The following is a 12,971-nucleotide window of genomic DNA, read 5'->3' as shown; positions in this document are numbered from 1 at the left end:
CTTTTTCGAGTTGGGCATCGAATAGATTTTTAAAGCCGTTAATATCGGGACCATTTTTTCGTCCTGGTAAAGCAAACATCAAGCAAAATACTCTCATATCAGGATTTTGTATAATCGGCTGCGTAGCCATTCCATGATTAAAAACAAAGACAAGTACTGTCACTATAAACCATAGTCTCGTCATCTCTGTAAAGTTAATGAGATTTTTTAAAGTAGATAAATAAGAGCAGCTCAAATTGAAGAAAGCTGTTTCTGTCATAAAAATTCAATGTACTCAAATATTGTAATGAACTCAATAAGTAAGGAACAAAGGTACATATTGAATATAAGTGATAACCTAATTAAGCCTGTAGAAGTAATCTTTAAAGTGTAAAAATGACAGTTGTGTTAAAATGCACGATTTCGTTTATGCTATTGTTATTTGAGATTTCGAAATACGGATATTGTTCTCTTTGTTTGAATATCCAGTTTAATACCAAAAGTAATCAACAACTGAATTTAATAATTTTCAAGTTTGTCGTTTGAAAAATAATTTTGTTATTCCATGTCATTGTTTGTGGATTTATTAAACAAAACATGTTTTTACAGTCAAAAGTTATGAGAAGCTAAACATGAAGACATAACTATTTTTGTTTAAAGAAATATATTACGAAACAGTTAAAGAGGTCGACTCTCCTCTTTCAGCATTTGTATTCGTCGATAGTTTTTGCCTCATACAATTGAGTCGTTCAAATCTTGTGCCCGATTGTGATTTCTTTTCGTTAAAACTATCAACATTTTGTCTTGCTGTCTTCAAATGTATGTTTATTGGAAAAAATATTGGAAATCTGGTTTCAATTTATTAATTACTGTATTAACTTAAAAAAAAAGACCCATAAACATGAACATAACTAAATAATTTCTCACCTTTTATTTAAAAATATCCGCTATCTACCACATAAGTGGTAAAAGTGGTTTGGGATTTGTCGTCCAAGTAATTATACAAATACAAGCTCCGAAACAAATAATTAAGTTAAACTTCTAGTTTTTAAAAAGAAACCACAAATGTCTCTATATATATTTGTTAACGTAAGCAAGATTAGACTCGGAAAGTCTGTTTCCTTTATGATAAAACATTTATATTGAAGGGATATATCATCTTTCCGGGCGATATATGGAGTGTTCCGGACAACTATTTGTAACATGTTTTGGTTTTCCCGCTATTGGCAATTAATGAATTTATATTATCTTTTACAATACAATACTAGTCGTGATTACTTTAATTTACTTCTATATTATACTTTTTGGTCTTTCATTGTTTGTGGAAGTCCTTATATACACTCTTTAAACAATGCTAATGGTCAAATCGGCTCACATTGATATCTTAACAATAAGACGGCCTCATACATACATTTTGAATAAATTTACACTAGCAATTTTGGGCCCTTTATAGCTTGCTGATCGGTGCACGTGTGAACCAAGGCTCCGTGTTAAAGGCCGGACCTTGACAAATAAGGGTTTACATTTATAGATTGTTACCTGGATGGAGAGATGTCTCATCGGCTCTCATATCACATCTTCCTATATCTATTTTGTAGAACAAATTTGAGTGACTTTAACCTCCAAGAGTTTAATTGACAAATATGATATAAAGAAGAATTAACATGGTTGATTCAAAAAGGAGGAAAGCAATAAAACCTGACAAAACTCAACGCTCGACTATATTAATCAAAGGAATAAATGGAAACATAAGTCGTATTCCAGACTTTGTACTGCCATTAATGAAGAACGTTATGGGTAAAGCCTGGTTATACAGCTCCGCTACTTCACTGGTATTAATGAAGAACGTGATGGATAAAGCCTGGTTATACAGCTCCGCTACAACACTGGTATTAATGAAGAACGTGATGGATAAAGCCTGGTTATACAGCTCCGCTACATCACTGTTATTAATGAAGAACGTGATGGATAAAGCCTGGTTATACAGCTCCGCTACATCGAAAAATCAGGAGATCCAAAAATCAGACATAATAAGTTAAGGTGACAATATAAGCACCCATCAACCAAAACTGTGTAAACAGACATGTAGTTTGGAGTATATACAGCATAGAAAAAATGTATTTTCACTTTTCCAAATATTGTAAATAAGTAGCGGAAACTGTGTAAACATACTAAATTTTACGATCATGTTGTTTACAAAGCCCGTAAAATAAGATACAATTCGGATAATCGAATCTTTCTAAAAACTTATTCTAAAATAACATCAATTCAACACAGTTATAGAGATCTTTCAGCAGTGTGTTTGCAACAGTCCTATCTAGATTTTTAATATCAAAATTGACAATATAACTGTAATGTTTGGAAATGATTCGATACAAAAATGAATTTGTGTGTGGTTGCAAACACTTTATATGTTTGTAAATGCCCTGTGATCTGATCAGTTACCAAATCAAGCAAATTTCAACGTGTTGTTCCTTTTTGGTAGTATTCAGACACCTTAGAAAATCAAATTCAGTTGTCTGTCATATACTCCATGTGTTTGACACAAAGAGTGAACTAAAATATCAGAACACATCGATGCTTACTATCCAGAAAGAGCGTGAATATAAAAGCGCAATAAAAAAAAAGATTAATGATCGTTGAACGACTATACATGTCTACTTTAAGGTATAAACTATTATAGAAACGTAACGACCTAAATTTATTTTGCTCCTTCAAATTGAATAGCTTTAGTTCCCTTACAAGCATAAAACTTAGTTAAAGCGAAGGAGCGCCCTTTTTCTTTAAAGATTTATGATTACTGGAAGATTTTTATAATACTTTAAAGTAACACATTATATACGAGGGTTTTATAAAAAAATATTTCAGTAAGTATAAATCTTAATTGTTAGCTGTTGCTCTGTCAAGTACTTGATAAGTATAACATGTATTCCCGGAAACAGATGTGCATCCGTATTTATTATAAAGGTTATTGTAATGTTGATTCATATTGAGGTTTAGTGTATCCTTTAACATACCTGCATCCAGGACAATATATAAGATACTTTCTTTGAACTGAAAACAGGTTTAAAAGTAATATGAATTGAATTTGAATCAGTGACAGGACTACTTAAAGAAATTACATATTTGTTTTTCTGATGCCAACGCTTTGATTTCGGGAATAAAATAATCGTAAACTTATAATATTATGAACTTTTATCACATGTGGTAAAAATGCACAAAGCTTCAGTAAGAAGGAATTTTCTGCTTTTGAATGAAACTTTCTTTTGTCTTTTGTCGTAACTATATGAAAAATACACAAACAGGCAGTCGTAGGTTGAATTTTCTAAAACGAGCTCTTTCCTTTTTTTTAGTATTTGCCAAATGCAAGCAGCATCCACACAGATAACTATTAAACGTGTTTTTAGTCCTTCATGTTCAACATGTGTGCACCAAGTCAAGAATATGACAGTTGTTTACCATTCGTTCGATCTTTTGAGTTTCTGATTTTAACATCTGACAAGGAACTTTCTGTTCTAAGTTTCGGTATTTCTGTTATTTTACTTTTCACGTTTCAATGAGTGCTAATAACTGATATTTCCAAGTAAATTTAGAATAAGGATACAACCGAAAGAAAAAAGTTAATTTCATATCTTGACAATGTCATCGATATTGACAAAGATTGTCGACTTCAAACTAAAATCTGTAACAGACTTAATGATAACAAAAAAAAGGGCTAAATATACTAAATGCACATTCAAACTAATATGTCGAAAATCAACGGACAACGCCATGGCTAAACAATGAAGTAAACGCTCATTGTTTCTAAACGTTGTCTATTCTGAGTCAATCCGGAAATAGAAGTTAATGTAACTTAATATTGATGAGACGATAGGTTGCCGAGACAAATAAGGGCGTTTTACCAATCAAAGTAGTCCGATTTACGTCTCTTCGTCTCTTTGTCATGTGGAGACTAATGAGATTGAACACAATAATGATTGTGGAAATCATGTGTGCGATGTGGATGCAAATGGTTGTTAAATTTGTTGCCCCGGCGTAGGACGATTAGTTGAAAATAGGAAAGATAACAGGTCTCACACTTGGTCCACTGTGAGATGATTGGTTGAATGGACAATCTTTTCGACAATTTACAATTCTGCACACATCAATATTAGTTCACTACTTTTAACCAACAAATTAGTGAAAGGAGAGATGAAGTACGGGCTTGTCGGGATATTTATAAGTTCAGTGTGGCTGATGTATGAAATTGTTCCATACGTTTTTCAACTTAGAGAACCTAGTAAACCAAATAATAGCAAATTACCTTTTGTTTTGGTGTAATTTGACAAGGATTTACTGTAAGGTTCCTTTCGGAATATAGATTAGTAAATTATACTATATATGTTTCTTAAAATTACATAATTTTTAAACCCCTACTTAGACATTTGAGGACAAAAAAGGAGGCATTGAAACCCAGCTCTGTTGTTTACCTCAAATATTTTTGCGGATTTTTTATTTTATAGAAAGATGTTTTAGACCCCCTACTTACAACCCTTGATAAAAATGTAAATTATTTTGCTAGTTGTTTATTTGCTAATAATGGGCCAGATACCTTAAGGAGTTATTGCCCTTTAAAATCATTTTTTTTTCTATTTTCTGTAAATCTGTTTACAAAAATCTTCTCCTCTACATGGCCAAATAGAATTAATCTTAGCCTCAATTATTAATTGAAAAATGTATACAATGACCCTGCCCTATAACCACAATGGCCCTATTTGTAAAATAGAACACAGGGTTTTCTATAGAAGTCTTTGGGAACAAATGTAAAAATGGTCACAACTTCAAAACTAACTATTACTTTACCTTTTCTTTCAGTATACTTATTTTGGGTGAATGCCCTGCAGACCCGGCGGGTTAGTTGTGATCAGGAGAACCCTGTCAAATTCTTTTAAAGGGTTTTCCATAAAAACACTTAAGGGCATACGATATAGTTTTGATCCCGTATTTACATTTTGATAACAATTTCCATATAGACTTTTTTTTACCTGATTAAATCAAATATGTAATAAAAAATATACCTTCATGTGCTACATTTTGAGTAAATTGAGGTCGAAATTTTGTATATTTGATCAAAATTCGGATTTGTAGCCGTATTTTCCCTTTCGAAAGAACGACATTTTTTGTTTTAAAAAATAAACACAAATTGTTTTTTGTTAAATAATTTGTAATTTCTGTATTTTATAATTATCCTAAAAGTTTATACATTTTATATTCTGAAACAACTAAAATTTATCAAATGTTAATGAATGTAGTAAAAAACATCATTTTTTGCTGTATATTTATCAAATTTCAAAAAATTGCACTATTTACGTTTTCAGGAAAAATGGCAAAAATAATCTTCTTGCGTAATCAAACAAAATGGTATTTTAAAAAAGAGGTTCATGAACTCGTTTTCAAGTTAAATTAGTTTGAATGATAAAAAATCTGTCGAAAACTGAATCTTTTCCCGATAAGTCATAGTTTGACGTCGCGAAAATAACAATTTACGTTAGCAACGTCATTACCCCCCCTGCAACTGTATCGTATGCCCTGAAAGGCATTTTAGGATTAGACAGGCCTGGGTAAAATAAATTTTGATTTTTTTTGGTTAATCATCTTGAATATCATAATATATTGAGATGTACTGTTAGCAGCAAAAATGTCAAGCATAGAAATATCTAAAAAATAAGTTAACTTGACCAATTGGAAATTGACATCATATAAAAAAGAAGATGTGGTATGATTGTCAATGAGACAACTATCCACAAAAGACCAAAATGACACAGACATTAACAACTATAGGTCACCGTACGGCCTTTAACAATGAGCAAAGCCCATAACGCAAAGTCAGCTATAATAGGCCCCGATAAGACAATGTAAAACAATTCAAACGAGAAAACTAACGGCCTTATTTATGTACAAAAATGAACGAAAAACAAATATGTAACACATAAACAAACGACAACCACTGAATAACAGGCTCCTGACTTGGGACAGGCACATACATAAATAATGTGGCGGGGTTAAACATGTTAGCGGGATCCCAACCCGCCCCCTAACCTGGGACAGTGGTATAACAGTACAACATAAGAACGAACTATAAAAATCAGTTGAAAAAGGCTTAACTCATCAGATGGACAAAAATACAAGTATATCATGTTGGAGTTATTTTCTGCTATTTACTGGTAATGTTTTGTAAATTTTTCCGAAAATTCTATGCTTTTAATTTAACTACTGGGCGAAATTAAACCAAAATTGGTTTCAATCATTATTAGGGTATCTTTATGATTTTAACATTATTTTACATGATTTTCAAAACAACAATTTATACAGGTGAGCGACAGAGGCTCTTGAGAGTCTATAATCATTGTTTTTAACTAGCCGACATTCATAAATGCATCCGTGCAGATGTTTAACTCTGCAAAACTGAATAAGACGAAACGCGCGTCTGGCGTATCAAATAGTAATCCTGTTACATTTGATAACTATCTGCATAGTGAAGGGTAGACAACACCTATTCAAATGAAGGTTGTGCAATGATGCATGTTATTTGTAAGGTTAACATCCAATAAAGTTGTATGATTATTTGTTAATTTTTTCATCTATAAATCTTAGAACATAATCTTACTATTCTATATTTGACCTCAAAAGTTCAAGAGTTAACTTTCACATGTAATGCAATATTATTCTGTTTTACTTTATATGAAATTTCAGCAGTAATATTTGTGATGAGATTAGTTTCAGAAAAACTACTTATTTTAAGCAATTTTAGGCCACACCAATTTGATTCCTTGTTCGACGGACCCGCCCGCACCTATTTTTTTCAAAAGAGAATTTTTTTTATATTCCCGCTTCCCGCATCCGGAAATGTAATCATGTCCATTTCCTGCACCGTTTTTTTGTAAATATTATAAAAAGAACAAAAAATTGGTTACTTTCCCCCTTACTTATATTCCCTATTAAAAAATGTTCGTTTTTAGAATAAAGTACAAAGAACTTCTGAAGGATTTGCCTTCAACTGCAATTATATTGTATGCTGGCGAAACAAAACTATCCATAGCCGCTGCATGTTTATGCACCTGTCCTGATTGATTCAGGGGCCTGTCGTTCAGCAGTTATCGTTTGTTGATGTTGTTCATTGGTATTTTCCCGTGATATATAAATTAGATCGTTGGTTTTCCTCTTCGAATTGTGTACGCTAATAATTTTGGGGTCCTTTTTAGCCTGCTGTTTGGTCTGTATCAAAGCCCTGTGTAAAAGGCCGTACTTTGACCTATGTTTGTTATTACCAGATTGAGAACAACCCTCCCTCAGACAAGGGGTCATTTTACTGATGTAGAAAAGCAAATAGAAATACCAAGGATTTGTATAGTTCTTCTATACAAAACCTTTTAAACTTAGAATTTTGTACTCAAAAAGAGGAGAGTTGCATCATATTTTAAACAACTTTTTCTAAAAGAGGGGTCCACTTATTTTGAATAATATTAAACTGTTAAAGTAAATGTGTTAACATGGTTAAAGTCCAGGAATATTACAAAATTCTTGGACATGTTTTGACCATTTAATACCAGATAGATATATAGTTCTTTGAGAAAATATGAGCCTTTTGTACAAATATATTATAACTTATATTGATCCCTCATAAAACATGTAAAAGGGATATTTATAACATTAAGGGGTTGTCCCCAAACTGATTATGACTTGGAAGGAGAATTGTCTCATTGTCAGTCACACATACATAACCCAGATTTAATTATTTCTTGGTGAACAGGGAAAAAAATACTTCAGAAATTAAAGAAATGTCAAAGTACAAGTGATAAATCAAGCTTTAATATTGTCAAAACCTACTATTTTATGTTTACAAAAAAAAAAATTATAATCGCTCGCCTTTACTGTTCAAGCTTCGCCTCAAAAATTTGCAAATTTAATATTTTTTTATTAAAATTTTCAAATCGCTCGCTCGCCCCAAATTTTGGAGTCCAAAAATCCGTAGAACAAGAAATTAAATTGGTGTGGCCTTATATGAATTTGTTTAAACATTTGCAAGTCTCATTCTAATCATCATGGTCCATTGGATTTAGAACTTTTGCATAGTTTACACGTTGAGGTGTGTCAAACCGTGTGTGTTAAAAGTTAGTTAAAAGGTATACCTTCTGATAAATAAATTTTATTTGGTATGATATTTTACAGTGCATATAAAGTGTGAATCCAGCTAGTTCATTTTCACTATCATATTCGAGAATGTCTATTGTAGAATAAAGGATAATGGGAAAACGGTATTTGTTTACGTTTCGAAAATACCACAATAATTGATTTGAAAGCAAGTTTCAACATATTTTCATTGTGATATGTCTTTTTTGTGTACAATAACAGCATTCAGGTTCAAATAATTGTTATAAAAGCAACACAATATCGCATATCGATTATTGAAAGCGATCCATTTTCACTATAGATGCGATGAATTATCACTATTAGTGCAATCATTTCTGATGTAGAATTTTCGAAGATGCAAGGAATTTTTATTGTAGATTTATGTGATAAGTGGACTTGCAACAAATAAAAAGAACTTAATTGATGACTTTAGTATTTATGACATTTCAAGTTAAAATACAAACTCCTCGTTCATTCTTTATCAAATATATAGCTGTTCAAACTTGTAACAAAAACGCTTCTCAAAATGTCATATTGTATTCTTAACATTACGTTTGTCCTTAATTATAACAAAAATTCAAAAGACATCTTATTTTATCAAGTAAAGTGTGGAACTTATTTTATAGAGATGGAACAAATTATATAGTAATTGTCTGTGAAAAAAGTTCTCCAAGAACATATTTTCTGTGATATAAGTTACACTGGAACTTTGTTCATAGGAGCAAATTTTGGCTCATACTATCAGCTCGGGGCAAGATCTCAAGTAAACATGAGTAGTATAAATGTTTTTTAAACAGTTACTTTGAATCAGTAATCCGATTAAATTTTAGGATTTACTTCATTATTTTATTTTTGATCTAATATTGCTAGACCTACATCCGAATGTTCAAGGCTTTGTCATACTTTAAACGAAATGTCAACTCAAAAAATTGTACTAAAATCAAGGTGAATGTAATTAATGTATACTTGATGCAACTGGCTTAATAATTTCAAATTGAAACACCCCATATTATTTTCTGAGACATCAACAGAAAGAGAAATAATCATTTTAATTCGACGAGATGAAGAAGGTTTTTTTTTTATTTTTTTCAAAATGAAGATATTACAATCGCCATAGCATATACAGTGGTATTGGATTATTAAAAGTCAAACTTCGCAAGTATTCCTCACAGACAATCCTTATAACACGTATAATGCAATATAGCCTGCTAGTTTTATATCACCTGCACGATCTGTTCGTGAAATGTCCTAAATATTCACCAATTTAACTTGTTTGTGAACGCTCAATAATACCATAATATGGGACAATCGTTGTTCAACAGCACGAAAATATACCGAAAACGTCATAGCGTAAAGACAAAAAGACATAAAGCCATAGAAATCAATTACAAGCATTGTTACAAGCATTCAATAGATCTGCTATACACATAGAAAAATAAAAAAAGCCCCCCTCCCCTCCCCCAAACAAAATAAAAACACTTAAAAATGCACTTGTATTATTATGTTCATGCAAAATATTGATTTGCAAAACAAAAAAACTGAAACTTATATACACAGAGTCCACAGAGGTACAAAACTGTTTATATTGACGTGTCAAGGTTGAATCTTAGAAATATGAAGACATTAACAAACCATCCAGTATAAATACTTATATAAGCGACATTTCACCGTATCTTTATATAAAGAGAGGCAAAACTCATTAACTGCTATATGACATCAGGGATGCTTATTAAAAGATTCAATGTCTCCAATTGTTAACATTATGGAATCAGCAATAATTATACATGTAAAACAACCAAATATCAAAGGAACAAGGTTTCTGCCAGTAACGAATGAAACAAATTATATCATGCTTTCTGAAATACCTAACAAGACATTTTAATCAATTGACGAAGATTATTACCAAGAGGGATTGAATAAAAACATCAACTTAATTCATTAAATTTACACTCAAACTGATAGAATAACATAGAAAACATGACAAAGGGTTAATTTGCTAATGAAGAATGATCTCGTTAGAAAATAGGGGCAATAACTGCAAGTAAGGTTGTCCGTGAACTAAGTGAAAAAAAAGATTCGAAATAATGTTTTGATTTATATTATGAAAAGCAAACAGATGGTCTTTTAAAGGTAAAACCAATTAAGGTGGTACCTAACACTACAGGGAGATAACTCTGTAAAATCGGCAAAGCGTTTTAATTACGTTGTATTGTAAGGGAACTATTAAGCTTCTCAATGATCAAAATTAGTGTTTGCCAAACTGCTATCTATCCAACCATTTTTTTTCCGAGAAAGTGATTGGTTCAAATTTTCTGAATTTTAAAAAAAAAAATTTCGAAGGGTCAAAGTAAATATTTTGTCAAAATTTTATGAAATTAAAACTAGCCAAATCAATTTTAGTCAAGGTGTTGGGTACTACCTTAAGTCGGGTTTGAAACGTAAACTAACGGCTTTGAAACAAATGAAAAATTGTATGAGGCATCATATACAAATCTTGAAATTGTTAAGCCAGGTTTACTAGTGGATATAACATATTCATATCTAAGAGCGTCTCCATTTTCAAGAATGACATGTGATTGCCATGCACACCTGCAATCAAATGACCCTATTCGTGCAGATACATAACTCAAGAACACGGACTTCAATAATGACAAATAAAAACATACCACAAAGTCATAAACTCAAACCAAAATAACAAATGTGAAACAATGAAAGGAGAAAAACTGAAGTCATTACTTATGTACGAAGCCATGAACGAGAAACACATTTGAAATAAAGCAAAATACGACAACCACTGAATTGAAATTAAAAAAATGAACTCCTTTAAGTCAATAACATACAAATATATGTATTTATGATTATCTCATCATTTGGGATTGAAAAGAATGTCAGGAATTAATAGACTGTTAGGTTTTTAAAGAACTGGAACTTATGATATTCTTCTAATTGTGAGACCACAAGGTACCTTTGATTCGTAATCAAAGAAAAAATTACTGCATGTGAAGCAGGTAATATTTACTGTGAACATTAAACTTCATAGGAGTGAGAACAATGTTTTTCTCAGAGTGAGAATTGACAAATCACAATTATTTTATTTTAATTTTGAAATTCTCAATTCCCCATGCCTTAGTGTATCACTAAAACGAAATTATTTACAGCAATGACACACCACTTCTCAACCAAGTTATGTAAAAAAATTAGGGAACTGTATATCTGACCAAACACAACAGGTGAGAAATGTGTTCATCTAAAGTTGTGACTTCAAATACTTTTTTTTTCAAATTCATCGAGTTTTATACAATCAACTAATGTTTGCCAAATTAAACAGATAATGAGAAAAGTCAATTTGATAATTAAACACGTGCAGTTTTTGTAGATTGTAAAAGCGACACATGGGGTTAAATAACTGTTCAAGCTCATTATGATTAATCTCGATCTATTTGTTTTTTAGCCGGGTAAGATGCATTTTAAAAGCTCGGCAGATAATATATAACTTAAGTAGAAAATATTAAATAACAATGACTAAAAGCATTCTCCGTGTTATTGCCTTTTTAAAAATATTTAAATCATGAATAAAAAATGCTTCATTTTTCATCAATTGAAGTGATTCAGGTAGAACATTAATGTTCCAACAAAGAACAAAGAGGAAAGTACGGTTTTGAAGATTTTAACTTACCAGTTGTATCATTATACCCACTTGTTATGAATGTGACAATTAGAGGTGAGGTTTGGGTTTGCAAACTATAAGGTACAGGTAGAAATGTTTAGTACTGTCGATTGTAGATAACAATGGATTGGCTATTTTTTAGTACAGGTTAAATGTCTAGTTTTGTCAATTTTGTGTGACAATGTGTTTAATATGATAAGGCACGGATAGAGATTTCTGATACTGTCTTATTAGTTGATATTATATACAGAATACGATATGTAGTCCTGTTAATTTTACAAGCATAAGTTGTCCAAACGATCTGTTGTTTGCCTTTGTTTGCGTGTATTTTGTCAGAAGAATCAAGTGCTGGTTGTTCTGGTTTAAGTCGTACTTTGATGATTTGTTTTGTTTGTGTGTAATTTTGTGGACGATGATTGAAAGTTCTTGTGTTCTGTTGCTAAGTTTTGTGTGTATTTGTCATATAAGTTGGATGTTGGTTGATCCTAGAATCTGTTGACCTTTGGGTTTTTCTTCTTTGTTTGTATTTGTGAAAGCAGTCGAGTGTTGATGTGTTTTTACCTATCAATTAAATCCCTTAATTTGACAGCATTACATAAAACTGCCAACCAACATGGCATTCTGTTTTGATCAATATATAATTGAGATACCTGTTTAATTTCATGAACATCCAAGTTGATTTTGAAAAGAACATGCAACTAGAGGCTCTAAAGAGCCTTTGTCGCTCACCTTGGTCTATGGAAATATCACACAAAGCACACTTTCCAACATTGTATACAAGAAAAGACCATGACAAAAATCTTTATTTTGTTGATCTTGTATTACTGATCTTTCAGTCTGTTTAGTTTCTCTGACTTATTGATAGATCTTGCCTTGCTGATAATTTTTGTGATTTTGAGTGGTTTTTTATCTATCATAATGAGGCTTAACAGAAAAAAATATTTTTTCTCTAAATATCATAGTTTTGCATGATAATCAGCCAAAATGAAAAAAAAAAATATATCATAGAATTTGTCTAACAGTTTTGACGTATATATTGACAATTGTTAGAGCTTCAGTTTCAGAGCTTTAAGCCAAAAACTGCACATTACCCCCATGTTCTATTTTCAACCATGGCGGTCATTTTGATTGATAGGCAGGGTCATCGGATACATTT

At 31.4% G+C, this 12,971-nt stretch overlaps 1 protein-coding gene across 1 annotated transcript in view; it reads right to left on the bottom strand.

Annotated features, from left to right (window-relative positions):
• The window catches only part of LOC143052841 (uncharacterized), a 116,901-nt gene extending 115,852 nt beyond the window's left edge, over positions 1–1,049 (bottom strand). Inside the window, exon 1 of the mRNA XM_076225947.1 lies at positions 907–1,049. The gene's annotated coding sequence lies outside the window, so the exon portion shown is untranslated. The remainder of the gene's footprint in view (positions 1–906) is intronic.
• Positions 1,050–12,971: the final 11,922 nt, after the last annotated feature.

Source organism: Mytilus galloprovincialis, chromosome 11, assembly GCF_965363235.1.
Source record: "Mytilus galloprovincialis chromosome 11, xbMytGall1.hap1.1, whole genome shotgun sequence".
Classification (NCBI taxonomy): domain Eukaryota; kingdom Metazoa; phylum Mollusca; class Bivalvia; order Mytilida; family Mytilidae; genus Mytilus; species Mytilus galloprovincialis.
Note: the sequence above shows the minus strand (reverse complement) of the source record. Positions and strands in the feature narration are given on the sequence as shown.